This window comes from Peromyscus californicus, unplaced genomic scaffold (genome assembly GCF_007827085.1).
Source record: "Peromyscus californicus insignis strain IS unplaced genomic scaffold, ASM782708v3 Scaffold_5__1_contigs__length_169319896, whole genome shotgun sequence".
In the NCBI taxonomy this organism is placed as follows: domain Eukaryota; kingdom Metazoa; phylum Chordata; class Mammalia; order Rodentia; family Cricetidae; genus Peromyscus; species Peromyscus californicus.
The window spans coordinates 156712722-156735216 of NW_026294573.1; the positions used below are offsets into that span (position 1 = coordinate 156712722).

Consider the following 22495-nt stretch of genomic DNA (forward strand, 5'->3'; position numbering starts at 1 on the left):
TGGATAAGATCTACATGAGCAAACTGGACGTGAAGGGGGGTAATGAAGGGCAAGGGTCAGTTTTTCATTATATATCTCTCATGTAGAATTATACTTGATGTGATAGACAGAGCTGGGGTAAAATTTGGATTGTAAGAATGGGAAGAGACCCTGCAATACAGATAGCTTAACTTCTTAATAACAGAAAGGAATCCAAATATGGCTCAGTATGTGAGTAAGAGTATCACAAAGACTGGAAAAATGACAGGAGTGATGTGCAGTGTATTAACAGGTCTGCTTTTCTGTGTATAGCCTTTTCAAGCATGCAGCAATGGTTCTTTTGGGTGATTGTCATAATTGTCGTGTGTCTGACAGCAGTAACCTTTAACACACTAAAATGATTATTTACTATTGCAATGGTCCATGATTACATATTGATTGATCCCTCTGACCTTTCTAAAAACTAGAATTTGACTCTGTAGAACCAGTGTAAAATGTTTAACTATTTTCAAAAATATCTATTTAATAATGATCATACTTATAAACTGGATCTTGTTAATTAAATTATGTATTACAACCTTGCACAGAACAAATTTAGAGGGACAAATTCCTGTGCCTCAACAATATACATTAGTGAATGAGGTGCTAGGCCTGAAATGCAGCCTAAATTTCTAATCACGTGTGGCTAGTTAAACAACTAGTCACTGACTATACTGTTGGATACAAGTTCTTGGTATAAACAATGAAAACAGAGAAACAACATAGAGCATGATAATATTCTATAAAAATGGAACTTTTGTCCTGGAGATGAAGGTAGAATTCTGAGATCACATTTTACCTGAGGTCTGAGGGACACAAAGTGTATGCTAAACAAGAAAAGGGTGGTAATCCAGGTAGGATTGGAGAATGTTTAAGGAAAATAGACCTGAAGTCAGTGGGAGACATACCAGAAGAAAGGGCAGCAAGCGTAGAGTTGGCACAGCTGCCTCAGGAACAGCTCTTCTGTGTCACTGAAAGATGGTGATGTAATCACAGAGGGATGGAGTGCTAAGGTAGATTACATTCTACTTCACATTTTCTTCTGAAAGCAGAGCGTAAGGGAGAGTCTTGTAAAAATCCTACACCAGAGTATAAGAAATCAATGAAAAGGGAAAAGTAGCTGGTGTAGGACACTCAGGAGGGCACCACAGCAGCCAGAAACAAAACACTAACATGTGCCAAAGCTACATTGCAAGTAAGGTAGAGAGAGGTGGGAGAATTGCAAAACAGCTTACGAGATAAAATCAATAATGTTTGCTGATCAAATAAAGATGGAGGATAAAGGAGAAGGAGGTTTCAGAGATGGATATTACATGTATCTCTCACAAAATCACTATGTGTGCTATTTCTGGTGCTTCGAGTGGAGACACATAAAGCAGAAAATCTTACTCCACGCTTTTTGGTAATAGAATTTTCTGACTCTTATCTTCAAATAAACACAGCAGTTCCTGCTCCTGATGTAAAGGGCAAATGAAAAAGAATTCTCGTGTAATCCAGGTCTCAGCTTCCTGGACTGCTGTTTCCAGGCCATGGGTAACTGGGCTTCATAAGCTTTTATTTACCCTTGAATAAATTAGTAACAACATCTAACACCTAGAGATGTCGCAAATAATGAATGTGACTGTCTATGTGGCTTACTTAACTGTTTGTCTTTAATCAATTGAATTTTCAACAAAAAAAAAATTCTGCTCCCTGTTCACATCCTTGTCCAGGTCTACTCTCTTCTGCACTTTCTTCTTCTATATTGTCTTAATTTTCTCCTCTGTCATCTCATCTACTCATTTTTGCTAACATCCTTCTCCTCATTGTCCTCCCAATCCTTGTTATTAACTCACAAACATGTTTCTGTATCTCAACTTGATTTTTTATATTAGTCCTTTCTTTCCATTTTAGTCTACTAGGAGCTATCGGCCTTTATTATTTTATATAATAATATAGTACCAGTGACAGTGAGTAAAGTGCAAACATACCACAATCCCTGGCATCAAAAATTGTGTTTGTTTGTTAATTTTTTTAATGCTGTGTTTGGGTTGATTTGTTAAGGAGTTTCAGCACTTACACAGGTGCTTGTTATAATATGTGGTCTATGGTAAATCAGAACATCATGACAGAAGAGAATGGTGGAGTCAGGTTGCACACCTTACGGCAGCCAGAAGGCAAAGAGAGCAATGTAGGAAGGGGTCAGCCCCACACCACCAGTTACCCACTTCATTCAGCCAGGACTTGCTTCTTCCAGCTCCACCATCTCTCAACAATCTACTTAGACTCTTAAAATGATTGCTTAGTTCAGAGCCCTCATGAACTAATTGTCTCTGGGAGTTCATGGTAGACATATACGTAGAATTGTGCTTTATTAACATTCTAGTCTTTCATTCTAATCAAACCAAGATTGCCAAGGTTAACCATCACAAGCTGTCATCAACCTTGATGAAATTGACTGTATACCTGTGAGACTAAATGGCTTCTGCTATAAAATAGACATAGTAATATCTTATACCTTTGTTATGAAGACATTTTTGAAATTTATTCAGATCCTCAGAAACATGTCTCATACTTCATTGGACATGTTTATAATTGGTATTACTCTCATGCTAGATGGTATTGTGCGTTTTAAACAAACCATTGAGTATCTTCTAAATCTGATGTCTACTTGAGTTAAATCTCCTCATCACTTCATTTCCAGCATAGACTTTCAAGGGGAATGCTAAGTTGATATGTTCAATCTTTTTTTATTATCTAAATACACATGATATCTTTTCATCCTGCAGACTATTTCTTTCTATGTAATTTTTCCAACTATATTTTTGATAGTTTAACTGTTTGTCAAATTTGAACAATGTGCCAGAAATATTCTTTTTCTCCTGATAACCTAGTAGGACACTTTTTAAATTATGTTGTAGTTATTTCTTTAAACTTTGTAAGGACAGAGATCTTCTTCATTTACTTTTGACATCCTCAAATAGTGTAGCATAGTGAGATCTTCATTGAATAAATATTTGCTAAATGTTTTGGTGAATTTAAAGCTTTTATTATTTAAAACTGAAAATTCCCAGACTAGGTCCATGAAAGACATCTAGTAAGTCTGAGATGAGCAAAAAAAAACCATCAAAATCTTAGACATTGGCTTTCCTAGTAGAGACAATAATGTGGAATCTTCATGCATCCTCTGTGTTTTACAAATTGAGTTTTGAGCCTAAGTATACCCATATGCAAATATAATTTCTATATGTTATATGGTACCGTTAATTTTGTTTCCAAACATGAATTTTTACTAATTTTGTTTTACAAGTAGTTTTTAAAATCATATGTTGCTATTTTCCCATCTTTTGCAAGCACAAATGGAGTTTAATACATCCTGGTACAGCTTGCACTTTAGTTGGGTTCTTCCAACCAGTAGTATACTTGGAGCAGAACCAGGCATACATCGGTTTTTGTTTTCTATGTTTTCAATACTTATCTGATAGGAAAACATTGCATATAATTTTTTATATAAAAAGTTATGTATCTGTAATCTAGATCATTTTATCATTCAGTGATTTTTTTTTCTAGGTATACAATTGTTAAAAGAGAAATGTGGAAAGATTCTTGATTTTACCTACAAATGTCCCTCCACCCACATAATATTGATTCCCATCTTGTATACAGAAATTCACTTATGCTCAAGTATCTTATATAAAATGTGCAATATTTTCACACAGTGTTCATACGTTTTATATCAGCAATTTAAAATACAGTAAAAATCACATGTAGCTTTATACTATTTTTAATTTTATGGATAGCAACAACAAAGTAGTATGCACATATCCACATAGGTATTCATAGCAGGATTAACTAGATAGCAAATAATCTGAAATTTTCTGAATTCATAGGTATAGAATCCATAGATATAGAAGGTCAACAGTATTACAGTTGATTTAAGACCATTTCATATACCTGAGCTTAATTTTAAAATTATATTTATTTGTTTATGTGTATGTATGTGTTATGTATGTGTGAATGTGTGTGTGTGAGTACATGTATTTGTGAGTGTGTATGTGAGAGTATGTGTGTATGCATGTGTGTGTGTGTGTGTGTGTGTGTGTGTGTGTGTGTGTGTGTGTGTACCACAGCACACATGTGAAGATTAGAAAACATCTGGAGTCATTTCTCACTCTCCAACATGTGGATCTCTGGGACTCAATTCAGCTCATCAGTCTTTGTGACAAACACTTGTACCCACTGAGCCACCTTACAGGCCCTGAATTTGTTTGTATGATAAGGACTATTTCAGTTGATTTAATGTTAGAAGAACTAAAAATACTTTGTTGCTTTATATTGAACAGTGTAACTTTTGCTGCTGGGAAAGACTATTTCCACAGTTTTCATTTTACATATAAGAGGAATAAAAAATTTTAAGTAAGAATGTTAAATGTTATTAACTGTGCTTGCTCTTCCCATATGCATGCAGAAAATATATTTGTGTAGGTCATTTATCAGCTAGAATAATCTTTTCATTATCTTTTGTTTCTGAGAAAGGTATGTGGACTGTAACATGCACTGTGAGTTGTATCTATTTAGGGTCTAATAACTGTATCATTTCTCATAGCAACTCAGGTTCTCCTGAGTGACTCATAAAAATACATTACAAATGTTCACATTCAACTAAAACATGACAAAGGTAAAATGGTTGCCTTTGGAATGAAGTTAACAAAAATTAATTATTCCATGTGTGACAAATGAGTTATCTAAGCAGGAAAAGGCACTTTGATTAAAACATGACCCAAACCAAGTAATTTATTTTCTTAGTGATCTCAGTCTTATCTAATACCCTGCTTAATATTATGCTTGTTTTTTGATCAACTGACTAGACTGATTGTGCTCATTTTTCAAAGTAATTAACTAACTTTATCACAAATCAGATTTCTCCAGTAATGGGCAAAACAACAAATGTGGCCTGTCTGTTCTTGGTTGATCTTTTGTCTTGACAACAAAACCTCAAGCACTATTTAATGACCCTAGCAATCATGTTACATTTATAAAGAAAAGAAAAAAAACCCTTTTAGTCACTTTATAAAAACTGAAAAAAAACTTCGATAAAATTGGAAATGAAATAATTAAAATAAGTATTGGTCTAGGAAGATCTTATACCCAGGAAAACTGTAAAATATTCATTAAATACATATAATTATAGCATATATAACCTTCCTACCTGCCATAAAATTCACACTATCATAAAGAGCAGGATGATTGCACATCAAAGACAAATGAATGCTTCATAATTAATGAATGATTGTGACAAAAAGAATTTTTAGTGCTCACAACACTATTCCCATTATGAACAAAGCACTAAAGATCCTGCTGGAAACCTAATTAACCATTGCACAGAGTACCTGTTCTTAAAGTTTAAATAAGGATTACTGATTTGATGATGCTCTGGAACTCCAAGCACAGATTTCAGAAAAATGAAGAACATGCTTAGAAGATATTAAATAACTCAGTGTATACAGTGTGTGGAAATTGATGAAATATGATTCAGTGGCCTGAATTTTATTATTATAGTGATAAAATACATCTACTCTTAGGCTCAATTTTTGGTATTTAATTAAAATGTAATTACTGAATTCCTTACTACGTCATAGACATGAGAGTAGAGCCTCCTCCATGACTTTCCTATACCAGGGTATTTTCCTAATTTCACTCTATATACTTATTATTTATCTTTGTTCTACTCTAAATCCTTATCCTCCCAGATACATTTTAAACTCATTATAGGTGGTGCTATCCCTGAACAGGTGGTCTTGGGTTCTGCATCAGCTCCTCCTTCCTGGTGCCAGCCCTGCTTGACTTCCTGCCCTGACTTTCCCCTATGGAGCAATATGATCTGGAAATGTAAGCCAAATAAACCTTTTCCTCCTCAACTTGTTTTTTGGTCATGGTGTTTTTTTTCACAGCAATAGAAACCCCAACTAAGACATAAATAAAATAAAAACACAATCTGCTGAGTCTGTTCAGGAATAACTGCATGTGTTTTCTAGGGCAGGCCACTTGACATTGGGTAAGAAATTAGAGGGCTCATCCCTAGGGAAGTCATTTCTCTCGCTCACTTTCAGCATGCCTTAGTTGCTTATAATTCTTTGTCTAAGGGTGGGACTCCATAAGATTCCTGCTCCCATGTTAGCATATCTATTGTTGTACCTGTTCAGCTTTTGTTTAAACAGCCATACTGTTGAGGTATCATGGTTTTATCTTCCCTGTCATAGCTAGAAGGAACAATATTGCAGTACACATTGTGGTGATATTGTGTCACCCAATATATTGTGCACCTTAATAAACTTATCTGGGGTCAGAGAACAGAACAGCTGCTAAACAGACACAGAGGCCAGAAAATGGTGACACACACATCTTTAATCCTAGCATTCTCATTAATCTCTATGAGTTCAAAGCCACACTGGAAACAGCCAGGCCTGGTGACACAAACCTTTAATCCCAGGAAGGTATAGAAGGCATGAGGGCCAGGAACTAGAACCTTGTTAAGCTCTTAGGCTTTTGAGCAGCAGTTCAGCTGAGATCCACTCGGATGAAGGCCCAGAGGCTTCCAATTGTGGAAACAGGATCAGCTGAGGAATTGGCGAGGTGAGGTTGGCTGTTCTGTCTCTCTGATCTTTCAGCGTTCACCCCAATACCTGGCTCCTGGGTTTGTTTTTTATTTAATAAGACCTTTTAAGATTCATGTCACAACACATCTTTGTCTTCTAGCTTTTATTCCACCACTTCTTCCCTGATGTTTCATGAGCCTTAGGTTGTATTTCAAATGTTATCAATTGGGGCTGGGCTTCCCATGATTACTAAACTCTGTTTTGACTATCTGTGGCTTTCTTTAATTCTCTCCTTCTACTCATCATGTACTTCTACATCATTGTGCCCACTGTGGTGGGGGTGGGATCACAATTTATTTGAGAGGATAAGGATTTAGAACAAAGATAAGTAATAAGTATCTAGAGTGTAATTAGGAGAATATACTGGAAAGTCATTTAGGAAAGTCATGGTAGGAGGCTGTGCTCTCAGGTCTATAATCTCTCAGGCCACAAGTAGCTGTTCTTTGCACAGTTTTAGAATGCTTTGTCAGATAACAGGACAGAGGTCAGAACTGGTGTTTTTGAGGCCCTCAATCAAGGTTCATGACTCCAGACCAAAAGAAAACATGAGATGATGACAAAAAACATGACATTTCTGATGAAATGTCAAAGGCAGGAAATTTAGATTTGCCAGGAATTAGACACAAAGATAAAGAACCTTGGAGATTTTCTACTAACACAAATGGTCAACATAAGTATTCCATTATTAAACTTTTATATGTTATAATATACTTAATATTCTAATATGATAAATGAATTATAGTACATTGTTGATAATACAGGACATTGTTGATAATTCAGAGAGGAATTCTGTGACTTCTCAGAGACAGAAAATATGAGGCTTTTAAACTGTGAATTAGAATTCTGATTAAGTTGCTATCATTGAGCATTCATGTTTAATCCTTCATAGCCATCTTCATGTAGAAACTGTTAATAATATTATGATTCCCTCAGGTATAATCCCTCAAAAGCAAACTTTCTGTTGCAGTTGTAGATACTTTGTATCCTACAAAATTCTAACTTTATAAACTTGACACTAGTTAAAATGAAAATTAACTTGGCTGAATTCTGCTGCATTCAATAATTGAAGCTAAACCAAGTAATCATAACCCAACATCTAAATGTTCACTCTTATATAGACACACAGACACAAGACACACACAAAGAGCATCAGGTGAAATGTATACACTTTGAGACATTAGACATAATTCTAAGTGGCCTGACTACCTTCCTCTTGCTTGTTGTCATGGGAACATGCCCTTCTCAAAGGACATCCCAGCAGAATTGTTTCAAAGGCTTATTACCCAGGAGGAGTATAAATGTCCTGTACTATACAGAATTCAAACCTATGATATCAGACACATTAGTCATCTTGGTGCTAGAACCAACTGGAGGAAGACATCTTGTATGAATTTATCAAAAAGATAATATTTTATTCATAGTTCTTTATTGAATGACTTATTGTCTAACAATTTTATCATTTTTAAATTACTTAGTCTAGAGAGTAAAAAATTCTTGAAACTCTCAATCATCCTTAAGAGATGAATAAAAATGTATAATAATCTCAAAACACTTTCAAGCCTTTGCTTTATTCCAATGGCTTCTTTCCAATCTAGTTTTTAAGTTTTTATGTAGAGAATTTGTCAATGCTGAGCACAAAGTATGGACTCTCACATTTCAGGTCTATTTAGTATCCAACATTTGTTATTGACACAGATTCTACAGCCTCACATTTGAAGCATTGAAAGCCCTTGAAAAGCTTTTACCTGCAATGAATTTAAATGCTTTGAAATTAAGGTCACTTTTAGTTATAATTCTAGAACTTTCAGTTGATAACAGTGCAGAGCAGCAGGAATATAGAAAGAAATAATGAAAAAATAGAGCAAGAAAGAAGGCAGTGAAATTATTTTTCCATTCTAATTATATTCCCAGATTTCAACACTGTGGAACAAGTTAGTGACAATGATTTATTACATATGGCATAAAGTCTTGACTTTCATAGTTCGGCTAGTATATCCTGGACTTGGGACAATTTATTCCTTCCCAACTATGTCTTTCTGATGTTCAGGTCTGAAAAAAATCAATCACTGAGTCACTGGTGAGATTAATAGCTACAAATCTGTGAAGAAATAAACAATTTGTTCCTCTAACTGATGCAAAATTGATTTAGGGAATAATAAAGCTTAACCTCAGAGCCAACCTTGGCTGAGGTTGGAGAAAACAAAATGTAGAAATGTAAGTTAAATTATAAATAAGTTATCAATTGTGAGCCTTCACCTTTTGAGCCACAATAATGCAATCTTACATGCTTTAATTTAACAAGAAACTAGTAAGTTGTTTAAGGATTACAGTAAAAACATGTCTTTCGAAAAAGCCATCCAATTATTTTATTATTGCTTCTAAAACATTCCTTAGAGTTGGGGCTATCACTGTTAAGTTACCAGAATATAACTTAAACATTTTCAGACTCTTCTGAATATTTCTCTAAAATATAATCCTTGAATATAGTCCCTAAAATATTTTATGATTTTTGTATGTTTTTTTCAATTGTGAGACAACTTTTATTAATTATAGAGATAATTAATTTTGTACAATTACATACTATAATAAAGCTTTATGAATTTATAAATATTATATTTTGACATATCAGGTTATTTTACATTTGATAATTACACTTTCAAAAATAGTTTAATCTGATATTAGAAGTATAAAAGGCTAGAACTCTGTGTGGTACATTAACAAACAAGTGAATTGAAAGACACTATTCAAGTGTGAGAAGAAAAATGGCATGAATGAGTCAGAAGCAACCAGAGAGGTGACTTCAAAGTCGAAATTCCCATAGTCTTTGCAGTCTATTAATAAGACAGATACTGGCAATTTAAAAAAGAATGTGTGTTTATTTAAAGAAATGCACCCAGCTGTTCCTTTAAGGCAGTTTCAAGTTCACCAGGGGTCAAAAGAGTCGTCTAATATCAAATATAACATTCCTCAATGATAAGTAGCCTAAGGCATGAAACATTAGCAAAATATATGCTGCACATCAAAAGAGATTTAAACAAATGCATGGATATATCATTTTTATCTTCAGTTTAGATGAAATTCTATATGTAACAGAAGGCCGATGATAAGAAATAGAAGACACTGTGAAGCAGTATGTGAACTAAAGGTGTTAGAAACTCTAAGTCAGGCTGAAAGTTCAATTCCATAGATACTATAATTTCTAGTTTCTGTATCAGAAAGTAGAAAACAAAAGTGAACCTGAGGTTTATGTAAAATAATTCAACAGTCCTGCAGCAAGAAGAATGTCACAATGTGAAATGAAACATTGACTTGATAGCGACAGAACATTTCACTTTTCTCAGTCTTAGAACCTTTGATTGTTAGCAGAGAAAACATCAGGAGGTACCTGTGTTCTTGTATCTGTATGTGTTTTTATGAGTGTGTGTGTGTATATGTATATGTGTGTGTGTGTGTGTGTGTGTGTGTGTGTGTGTGTGTGTGTGTGTGTGTGTGTGTGTGTAGAGCATTGAGTACTGTTGTTTTTGTTTCATATGCTTCAAGCAGTAAATATTTGGTCAAGAATATTCATTTTGCCTTTTGAAGTCAATCTCACAGCCTTTATAGGACACCTGTGAGATCTTACCAATACACCTACTTTAATTTATTTTTGGACATACTATTTCCTAGAGATAAAACAAAATAAATAACATTTTAAAAATTTCAATGAAAATTATAAGTAATAATCTTTGAATTCTGCTTTTGTTAAATGCTTAATCATTTCCACTACATAAATTGCATCATTTGTGTGTAAGATTTAAAACAGTGTGTTGTATATAGTAAACATCTGGTATATGACTAATTTTATTTTTGTAATTATGAAACTAATTTATTTGTAGCTATTTCATTTTCTATTTGGATGATAATGATGTTAGAATGTTAAAAATCTCATAATGTTGAAACTCAAACCTTTACAAGGAGCATTTTAAGTTCAGAAACAGGTAGAGAGCTTGTAAAGTTCTGATTATCTTCAAAGCCTAAATAAATCACATGCAAATAAAAGCTATTTAATCTATATCTATAAGACTGAGTACAATCTTCATTTCCTCATAAAAGTCTGAACCTTACAAAGACATTTTATCCCATAAGTACCTACTTTTACTACTTTAAGTGGGAATGTTCAGATCAAATTCAAATGCCTTTGACCTTTAGTAAAGTCTCATAAATGTGTCACATTGTGCTGCTTACTTCTATGAGAGCTGGTACTCAGATATAACCATATGAAATTACCATTCTAACTTCTTATATACAATTTCATGGAGCTCATCTAAATAGATATTCTTCAAATTATAATTCTATGAGAGGATGTTGTTTGTTTAGTTGGCTGGTTTTCAGAAGGGATCTCATATAGCCCTAGGTGGCTTCAATCTTCTTTATGTAGCAGAGATTAATATTAAATTCCTAATCTTCTTGTCTCCAGCTCTTCCATGCTAGATTAAAGAGGTGTACCAGTACATCCAGCTTCAGATAATACATTCTAAAAAACCGATAATGTGAAGAAGGCAGCAATGGACATGGAAGAGCTTTTCTCTATAGTAAAGAATTTAGTCCTTTGGGTATATGCTCAAGAGTCATAAAGCTGGGTTATAAGAAACATTAAATATTAGTCCTTTTTATCAAATACTTTAGAACCTATATTTAGAACAATGTTTTCAAATTTATTTTTTTAATCTATCCCATTTGTAAGATGTTTATGCAAATATTTTAATACTCCCAGGCACACAGTTAAACTTTTGTTTGCACTAAGACCCTGCTTCATTATTGGAGCTTAAGTGAAGTGACTGATCCCTTCCTTTTTGCTTCATTTCCTTTGATTAGATCCCCTTAAAATTAGCTAATCATGAAAGACTAAAAGGCAGCGGTTCTCAACCTTTCTAATTCTGTGAACATGTGAAATATTATTTGACTGTTAAGAAAAAGAAAATTACAAAATTCACAGGTAAATGGATAGAGCTGGAAATAATTATCATTAGTGAAATAATACAGACATAGAAAATAAAATTTCATGATATCATTGTTTTTTTACTGCTGAATAGTACTCCATTGTGTATATGTGCCACATTTTCCCTATCCATTCTTCAGTTGAGGGGCATCTAGGTTGTTTCCAGGTTCTTGCTATTATGAATAATGCTGATATGAACAAGGTTGAGCATGTGTCCTTGTGGTAAGATTGAGCATTCCTTGGATATATGCTCAAGAGTGGTATAACTGGGTCTTGAGGAAGACTTATTCCCAATTTTGTGAGAAACTGCCATACTGATTTCCAGAGTGGTTGTACAAGTTTGCATTCCCACCAACAGTGGAGGAGTGTTACCCTTGCTCCACATGCTCTCCAACATAAGCTGTGGATGGAACTAAAAAATATCATCTTGAGTGAGGTAACCCAGACTCAGAAGGACAAGCATAGTATGTACTTACTCATACATGGATACTAAATGTGAGGGAAGGGATGACCAGACTGCAACCCACAACTCTAGAGAGGCTAGCTCACAGGGAAAGACCCTAGGAGGGACACATGGATGACCCTGTGAAGGAGAAGTGGATGAGATCTACATGAGTGGACTGGGTGTGGGGGGTGGCAGAGGGCGAGGAGTGGGGGATAAGAACATAGGGAAATGGGAGGGTCAAGCTGGAACAGGGACAGAGTGGGAGGGCAGGGAGGAAGATACCATGATAGGTGAGGACATCATGGTAATAGGAAGAGGCAGGGTGCTGGGGAGGCTTTCAGGAATCCTCAAGGTTCACCCCAACTTGGTCTGCTGGCAGTGGTCAGAGGGTGCCTGGACTGGTCTACTCCGGTGACCAGCCTAGCAAATAACCTAGCTGTCATCATAGAGCCTTTGTCCAGTGACAGATGGCGGCAGATACAAAGATTCACGGCCAGGCACCAGGCTGAATTCTGGGAATCCATTTGATTAGAGAGAGGACAGATACTGCACTGCAGGTGAGGGACATCAAGATCATGATGGGAGGACGTGCAGAGATAACCTGCCACACTAGTGGAAGCCCATGAACTATCGACTGGTGGCTGTGGAGCCCCCATGGGACTGGACTAGGCCCTCTGGATACAGAAGACAGTTGTTTGGCTCGAACTGTTTGGGGAGCACCCAGGCAGGGGTATCGGGATCTGTCCCTGGTCTATGGGCAGGCTTCTGGAACCCGGTGCCTGTGGTGTGACACCTTGCACAGCCTTCATGCAGTGGGAAGGGGCTTGGACCTGCCTAGGCTCAGTGTGCTGGGTTCTACTGACTCCCCATGAGAGACCTCGATTTGGGGGATGTGGGGATGCGGGGTGACTTGGGAAAGAGGGCTGGGGGGTGGGAGGAGGGAGGAGGGGGGATCTGTGGATAGTATGTGGAGTGAGTAGAAAATTTCTTAATAAAAAAAATGAAAGAAAAAAAGAATAAAATTTCACAGGTTTTATCTCATTTCTAGATGTTAGCCTTAAATCTTCAAATATTTATGTTAAATTTAGAATACTCATGAAGATCAAGAATTTAGTAAGGCAACTTGGGGGAGAAGGGCTTTCAAGAGAAGGAGGTAGAACACAGTGGTACAAGTGGTTAAAGTGGAATAATATCAGGAAAGGTTAAATGGGGGTATGTGTGGGAATGTCAGGAAAGAGGACAGAATAAGAGGAGGAATAACCAACACTAAAGACCTTTTGAACATGTCATGTGGAATTCTAGTACAGAAGCTCCCTAAAACAGATAAATAGACATATACAAAAAAATATGTTACAATGGACGAACTATATCCTAATCAGACATCTCATACTAGCAAATAAATCTTCCAGTACCTAGAATGGGTAATCTTTGTTGGAGCATTGACTAATGGGGTCTCAGAGACCCCAAAACATTACAGTCTACTGCTAGTATTCTTGGCTACTTTCCAGAAGTTTATGGTTGGATCCTATTAATGAAGATACTACATATTTGAATTACAGAACATAGAGAAATCAAAATGGTATTCACATGGAAGCTTCTTCCCTATGGCCTAGCTTTTGTTGGGCTCATAAGTACTTGCCATAAAACAAAGAAGAAAAGTAAGCACCCATCTGATCATTCTGTGAACTCTGCATCTGCATGCTATACTGATTTCCCTGATAAGATTTGCTTACTGGACTAAATGTTATGGGAATAACCAAAAATTTTTTTTTGGATCTAATTCTTGATATACTAAATGGGACCTGTGCTTAGCACTGATAAAGGGGCCAGAAACTGTGATTAGAGAGGTTATAAGCTTTAGTGGGGGGACCCTAAATTATTATTCATTATTATTGCCATTATTGCAATTGGACATAATATTAAATTACTCCTAATGTTTTATTGCTATACACACAAATCAGAGCATTTCTCATCCCTCATCAATGAATCTACTTCTTCCAGTACATGGCAAGAGACTCTAAACTGGTGAACATACATAGAGTAAGGCACTACAGAGTGCTCAGCCATAAATGAAGCATTTCTGTCATATCCTTCCCCACAAAGCTCAGGTTCTTCTGAGCAGAGGAAACAAAAAGATTGTGAAAACCAGAAGTAGTGGATATAATGGAAAAAATAATGTTTTCTGAGCATAACAAGACAGTTGAACATATGAACTCATAGCAGGTATGACAGTGTGCACAAGACCAGTGAGAGTTCAAGCAAGATCAAGTCCAAGCACAGAATGGGGACATTGGGCATAGATTCTCACCACTCATTGAAAACCTATCAGCATTTGGTGTCTCCTAGGAGAGAAAGAATCACTTTAATAATGTAATGGTGTGACTCCATCATAGACTGACCACATGTCAAGCAAGGCAGTCTCTACTCCCAAGAGCAGTTCAACAACAAAATGAACTCAATGGAGAACAAAAGAAGAGAGAAAACTCAGGATTGGGTGGGTAGGGAGTGGAAGGTAGTTATGGGAGGAGTTGAGAGAGGAGGATGAATATGTACAACATATACTATATAAAATTACAAACAAATGATAAAAAATATTGTTTAAAAAGGAAGAAAGTTGCTTTTTGACTCTTCAAGTGTAGTGGTTTGAATGGAGTGGCCCCTATAGGCTCCTATATTTGAATGCTTGGTCATTAGAGATGGGCACTACTTGAGAGAGATTAGGAGCTATTACCTTGTTGGAGTAAGTATGGCCTTGTTGGTGGAAGCATGTCATTGCGGGGTAGGCATTGGGGTTTCAAAAGCTCAAGCTAGGCCCAGTGCCTCTTCCTGCTTCCTATGAATCTGAATGTTGAACTCGAAGGTCATATGTCTGCTCTCATGCTCCTCACCATGACAGCAGTGGTCTATACCTCTGTAAACAAATCCCAATTAAATGTTTTTTTTTTTCCTTTATGAGTTTCCATGGTCAAGATGTCTCTTCACTGCAATAGAAAACTCAGACAGAAGTTGTTACCAGGGAATGGGGCATTGCTGACAGGCCTGACCATGATGCTTGTTGTCAGAATGTGGACTTTGGGACTTTGAATTAAGAAAGCCTTTGACTATTTTACTTAGGGCCTAATAGACTGTCCTAGGATGAGTGTGAAAGACAGTGCTACTGAGAATGATGTAGATTATAAGGGTCTGGCTCAAAAGGTTTCAAAGATGAAGAATATTAAGAAGCTAACTAGAGACTTATTCTGATATGTTGGTGAAGAAAATGCTGCTTTCTGCTCTTACCCAAAAATTCTGCCTGAGGCTAAATTAAAGAGTTTTGGATTGTTAGTGTTAGCAGAGAAGATTTCAAGACAGACTAGTATTGACTATGTCATATAGTTATTAGTGACTACTCTTATGCAGTTCTATAATGAAAATGAACAAGCTGATGAAGGAAAAATACAAAATGCATGGTTTGAGGAAATAAAGAGCACTAGAAATGTAATGGAGCTAGGTCCAGTGCTCAAGGAGATAAAGTTTAAAGAAAAGCTTGATGCTAATGGGATGAAGGAAGTGGTAACCTCAGGGCAAGACTCCACCCAGCTAATTTCCAACTTGTGAAAAGGAATTAAAGAAAAGCTCAAGCAGTGTTGAAAACAGAAAGCTGATGAAAATATATCTGAATGAGGAAGCCAAGTTCCAGCTCCATCAAGCAGCAAGACTTGGCAACTTCAGTCATGTGATTCTGGCTTTAGAGTCAAAGATACAAGAAAGGGGTTGTAGAATATTTCTCTGCAACTAAGGAAAGCCACTGAGACCAAGTGTTTGTCAGGGGTGTCCCAGAACTGAGGTTCAGAGAGGCCATTGTGAGAAGCTGTGAAGCTGAAGCCTGGATTGCCTCGGAGAACCCAAGATGTTAGAGTTGTCAGAGCTGTCAGATACCTGCTCAGGTAAGCTGCTAATGGGAAGTGGAACCACCCCAAGAGGAAGAGGTGTGTTGCAGTCAAAGAAGATGAATGGAGTTGAGATCTAAAGAGTCTTTGACATCAGACATGGAGGTGCAGAGTTTAGAGACTCCATGCTTGTTTTAGGTCTTGCTTTAGTATAGTATTTCCTAACTATGCTCCCTTCCTCTCTTTAGGAATGGAAATGTATATTCTGTGCTATTTTGTGTTGAAAGTGTCTGATCTCCTTTTTATTTTGACTTTATAGGGGGTTACAGTTAAGAGATTTCTTTGAGTCTCAGAAGAGACTAAAATTTCAACTTTAAACAGCATTGAAACTGTAATAGACCATAAGACTAAGAGTTTGAAGTCAAACTGAATGCATTTTTACAATTTTATGTGGTGCCTTAGTCAAGGATACTCTTTCTGTGAGGAAATACTATGACCATGATGACTTTTATAAAGAAAATCATTTAACTGGAGATGACTTACAGGTTCATATGTTTAGTCCATTACCATGATGGTGGGGAGCATGGCAGACATAGTAGCTAGGAGTTCTACACCCAGATCCTCAGGCAATAAGAAAAGAGAGCCACTGGATCTGGCTTGAACTTTTGAAACTCAAAGCCCACCTCAATTGATATACTTCCTCCCAAAAGACTATAACTACTCCCAAAACGTCACACCTAATAGTGCCTCTCCCTGTGAGCTTTTGAGGGGCATTTTTATTCAAACCACCACATATGGTTACAAGCCTATGGTGGCTAGGTAGTTTACATTGGTGATGTGAATAGCAATGGCCCCCATAGGCTCATATATTGAAATGCTTGGTCATTAGGAAATTGTGCTAACTTGAGAGGGATTAGGATGTTTTACCTTGTTGGAGTATGTGTGGCCTTGTTGGAGAAAGTATGTCATTATGGGTGGAACTTGTGGTTTCAAACCCTCCAGTTAAGTCTAGTGGCTCTCTCTGCTGTCTGTGGAACCAGATGCAGCATTCTCAGCTAACATTACCACCTGCATGCCACCATATTTCCCACCATGAGATGATGGACTATACCCTGGAAACTATAAGAAATCTGTAAGTAAATGTTTTCCTTTACAAAAGTTGCAATGGTCATGGTGTCTCTTCACAGCAATAGAATACTGATTAAGTCACCAAGAATGAGACATATATAACAATAAAAATTTATTTCCCATCTAATTTCATCATTCTCATGAATTATTATCTTTTCTTATAATTTTTTTTTTTCGAGACAGGGTTTCTCTGTGTAGCTTTGCACTTTTCCTGGATCTCGCGCTGTAGACCAGGCTGGCCTCGAACTCACAGAGATCCGCCTGCCTCTGCCTCCCGAGTGCTAGGATTAAAGGCGTGCGCCACCACCGCCCGGCCTTTTGTTATAATTTTATCAGAGAATCTTTGCTCATGAAAGCATTTTCTTTAAATTTTGTTTTATGCATTTGCAACTGGTAAGAATTATAGGATACATTGCTGAATCATTAAAGGCAATGACATATGTACACATTGTAAATGGCCTAATTGGGGCAATTGGTATGCTTTTAAAACGTATTTGTCGTATCATTATGGTAAGAACATTTACAAGCTACTCAAGATTTTTCAAGCAATGTATTATCACTGTCATCATCATGCTTCATAATACCTTTATCTTTCTATCTAAAATTTGTAACTTTTAATTAACACCTCTGTTCTGGTTGTATTTTACCACATTGACACAAACCTAGACATACCTGGGAAGAATGAATCTTAATTGAAAAAACTAAATCACTTCATAAAATTGGCCTGTACACAAGCACATGGGAAATTTTCTTGATTAATTATTGATAATAGTAAAAGGTTGCATGGTGCCAACCTTTTGTAGGCATATATAAAAAGGCACCTATACAGCTTCCTGTGTTGTATTAAATAAAACAAGCTGAAGAAGATATGAGAAGTGAACTGGTTAGCAGGACCACATCATGGCTTGGATTCAATTCCTGCTTGCAGGTTCCTGCCTTGAGTTCCTGCCCTAACTTCCCTCAGAGATGGATTATGACCTGAGAGTTGTAAGCTGAAATAGACACTCTTTTCCTCAAGTTGCTTTTGGTCATAGTGTTTCATCAAAGCCCTAGACCATAAGACACCTCACTGACTCTTACACATGCTCTGGCAATCACCATAATAATCTCTGCTTCTATAAGTTTAACAATTTTTGAGCCCACATATAATTGAGATAATGTAATATTTGGCCTTCAGGTTTTGCCATATTATCTTAAATAACAGAATCTGCCACTTTTTAAAGCAGTGTAGTATTCTATTTTGTGTTCACATTGCATTTTTCTTCTATGCATATTTTGTATTGATGGACACTTGGGATTTGTATATATTAGGATTGGATATTGTTAAGAATTTCAAATAATAAAGGGATACAAAGTACTTTCTGAGATAACTGATTTTATTTTATATTTTTAGTATATATCTGAATGTGAAATTAGTGTATTATTTGTAGTTCTACTTTTCATTTTTTAAAAAACTTCCAATCTATTTTCCTCAGTGAACATAACCAATTGTATTTTTCTCTACACTATTTGTTACTCCTTATCTCTTTGATAATTATTATTGTAACAGCTATGAGTCAGTATCTGATTCTGGTTTTAATTTGCACTTTCATTGTTATTGTTGACCAACTCTTTTTTTTTTTACATATGTCTATTGACTATTTGCATGTCTTCTTTTACAAATTACCTCTGCTCACTTTTCTCAATTAGGTTATTTATCTTACTATGAGCTGTTTGAATTCCGTACATATTTTTGACATTAAGAAATTACTAGAAAAATGAATAGAAAGCAAGCATATATAAGTACACCAGAATAGTTACCCATAAATAAATCCACATCTTTATGGTTAACTGATTTTGACAGAGATCCCAAGAACACACAAAGGATAAAGGACAGTTTCTTCAATGAATAATTTTGGGAAAAATTAATTTATGTCAAGAATGAAATAAGATATTTATGCCTTATGACTTTTAGCATTTAAAATACAAAAATATGTCAAATATATTAGGAAGTCCAGTTTAAGATCTGAATTGTTAAAACTATTAGAAGATAATAGAAGAGAAAGATTTCTTGACATTGTTCAGTTATAGATTTGTAGCATGACCACAAAAATACAGACAATAAAAGCAAACCAGACAGATGAGATTGTCCTGAGTTAAAACACTTTTGTTTTATCTAGAGGAAATAAATTCACAGAGAAAGAGGTACACATGAGTTGGGAGGAGATATTTCTGAATGATAGATTGTAGCTTGCTAAAGAGTTGGGTTGATTTCTGCCTTTGCCAGCAATCTCAATTTTGCCATGTGCCTAGTTTGTTTCATATGTATAATTTGTTCTTAGTAAATTCTCATGTATATTATTTTTAACTGTAACATTCCTTGAACAGATAAATGATATTCTGTTGAGTTCTTGTACCTGACCACCTGAGGGAAGAGTCGATGTTTTGATTTTTATGTAAATTTAGTAGTAAGTACAGAACACAATTTTAGGACATGGGAAATTAAAAGAAGGTGGTGTGTGAGGTTTGAGTTGTTTCTGGATAGCAGAGAGGAGAAAATTTACAAATGCAAAAAATGCTTTCCATCTATAAAATCACCTTTCTGTGAATCATTGCTGAGTAGAGAAAAAGAGAGGTACAAGGGGGAGGAAGTGGGGTGGGAGGGACAGAGGGACAGACAGACAGACAGACACAGAGAACAAACCCGTATTACTACTGGCAGAAAGATCCACTGGCTAAAGGTTGTAAAACCTGTGGTTAAGCATGAGGCAGAATGTATGCATTTCTACTTAAGGTAAATGTGTATGGGGGGGGTAGTTGTCAGTCAGCCTTTGTACATCTCTGCCTCATGGTTGGCATGTACAGTCCCAATGTGCATACTCAAATGACCATCTCAATTCTATTCATGTAGATTTAATTCCATAGAGGAATGTATAAAGATGCAACTTCTCAATTCATACCAGTTATAGAATTAATATTGAGAAGAAAAAGAGGCTAGAGAAAATTCAAATGTCAGAACAAAATTTCCAACATCAATACTAGAGAAACAAAGAATTGAATTTTTCAGGGCCCTCTGGAGAGATTTTTACCAGTCAAACTTCTAATCAATCACTCAGAAATGTAAACTTAAAAATATTTTAAAATACAGATGATATGCTTAACTAGATGTGTAACAAAAGTATCACTATTTCAGAGAATGAAATAATTTGAGAATTAGTAGTTAATTAGTTAATCAATTACCTAACCATCATAGTAGGAGAGAGATCACTAGTAATAAATATTTGTTCTAAATAATCTTTTTATCTTAGTAATTTATAATAAATAATTTCATTAAATAATTATGATAAACTTATCTAAAACTTAATGCAGCAATAAATATGGAACTGGCAGTTGGGACAATTCATTTTCTAATCATAACAGAACACTAAGGGTACCAGTTCTGTTTGACCTGAAACTGGCAGCAGGCTTCTTTGACCCTTTTAGTAACCAAGATGACTTAACAGCAGTTCTACCAAGTTATTAATTTAGTTTCTATAACAGAATTTATAGATAAATAAGGTTAATATTTCATCAATACAAATATATTAAGAATAAAATTGATAAGAATAGAAAATGTAGCTAATAAAATTATATATTTGTGATCTCTGGGTATCTAAAGTTGATTGTGAAGTAAAAAGATGAGAAATATCATTCTATGATTGTTGGGTTAATATTTAATAATGTGGTTCTTTTCTATGTTCTAAAAAGTTACATCACAAAGTCAATTACAAGTATTTAAGTAATTTAGTAGATATGCAATATGTATGTATTCAGTTACAAGTGAAATGCATTAAATTCTATGTTCCTAGGTTTGTCGATTTCTCCTATATTTCTGATACTTTTTGACTTCATCTATTTACTCTCATTTTACTTACAAAACTCCTGTCCTTCAATTGTCCAAGTTCTCTGGGAGCTTTCTCACTTGTGTTATTCCATACACCCTTGCATTCATTGTTCCACACCTCCTTGAACACATCAGGGAACTATGCAGAGGTAAGGAGAACCACTCACTGAATCCTTGCAGCTCTCTACTTTAGCAAGGTCTGCTGTCTTACTCAGAACGGCATTTCATAATTATACCATACAGAGCAAGTATCCCATTCCACCTTCCAAAATTCCTTTATTTGTTATTCCAAGTCATATTTTCATATCATATGATGTGTACTAGTACACATCATCTTCCAGTGCCCAGCAAAACACCATAGCATGCACTGCTGTAGACCTAATACTAGAGTGATGTCTGAATAGTAATAAATGGTTAAATACAAATCTTTGGATGATTAAACTTCCCTGAACAATTAGGATTAAGGATGCAACAATTTTTGGAAAATACCACAACAGAAACGAAAGATGAGTGAAATTAAGAGATAATTTCCTACATACAATACAGAAAGAAGAAATCATCTATAAAAGTGCAAAATATTCAAAAGAGATGAGAAAGTAGACCTGGAAATTAGAGAGAACTAACTCAAATGAGAATTTGGGTGACACTCTGAACAGACAAGTTGTCTGCATATTCAAATGTAAATGAGTGCCATCAATCTACAGAAAGAAGCATGGTCAAGGCACAGAGAAAGGGAGTGAGTGCCATCTGTTAATAGGGAGATGGTCAAGGAAGGAGATGGAGGTTTAACTCAGGTTTAGGTATGATCTGCTAGTCTGAAAAAGACTAGACTATATACAGGTATTTTCAGAAGGCAAATACTGAGGAGGTAACTCTTCTGTAAATATGCATATCTGTATTCATTTTCTAGTTCAGTAATTTTTAATTTTTTTGAATATGAAAAATTTTGAACACTGTGTAAGATGTGCCTCTGATGTAGTTTTATATAAAAGTTATGGTACTGCATGCATAATAATTACAAATGTAGCATCAACTTTACAAGTAATTTTTATTAAAAAAGTATTCTCATGTATTTATGAATTACAGTGTAATGTTTTGATTATATATATATACAGTAGCAGTAATATTATCTTTTAAATACATTAATTTTTATTAAGTTTATTTTAGAATTCAAATAGTTACATACATATATCGTGTATGTACATACATGTGTATAGGCATATACATATGTATCTTTCTTCATTTGACAGGCAAAAACCAACATTCATATGGATTCTAGGGTCCTTTGCAGTCTTTCTATGGTCTCTCATGAATCTATAGCCTTCAAGATTAGAATGACCATTCTGGTTAAGGAGAACCATCCAATGAATTAGATAAGAATGACAAGGAAAGGCCTATGTGGTGCAGGAACTGAAGGATGAAGATGGAAAACACCTTGAAACTTCCTTTACAAGTTACAGAAGAAATTGCACCCTGCCAAAGTGATAGACAGTGGACTAGATTATTTATCAAGAACCCTGGTGGCTGTTATTCTGCTCTCAAAGTAACCACATCCATTTG

General features: G+C 35.5%; 1 protein-coding gene across 10 annotated transcripts in view; it reads right to left on the minus strand.

The window, feature by feature from the left end:
* Ralyl (RALY RNA binding protein like) overlaps positions 1–22495 on the minus strand; it is a 690262-nt gene that overhangs the window by 206372 nt on the left and 461395 nt on the right. The gene's annotated exons all lie outside the window — the stretch shown is intronic.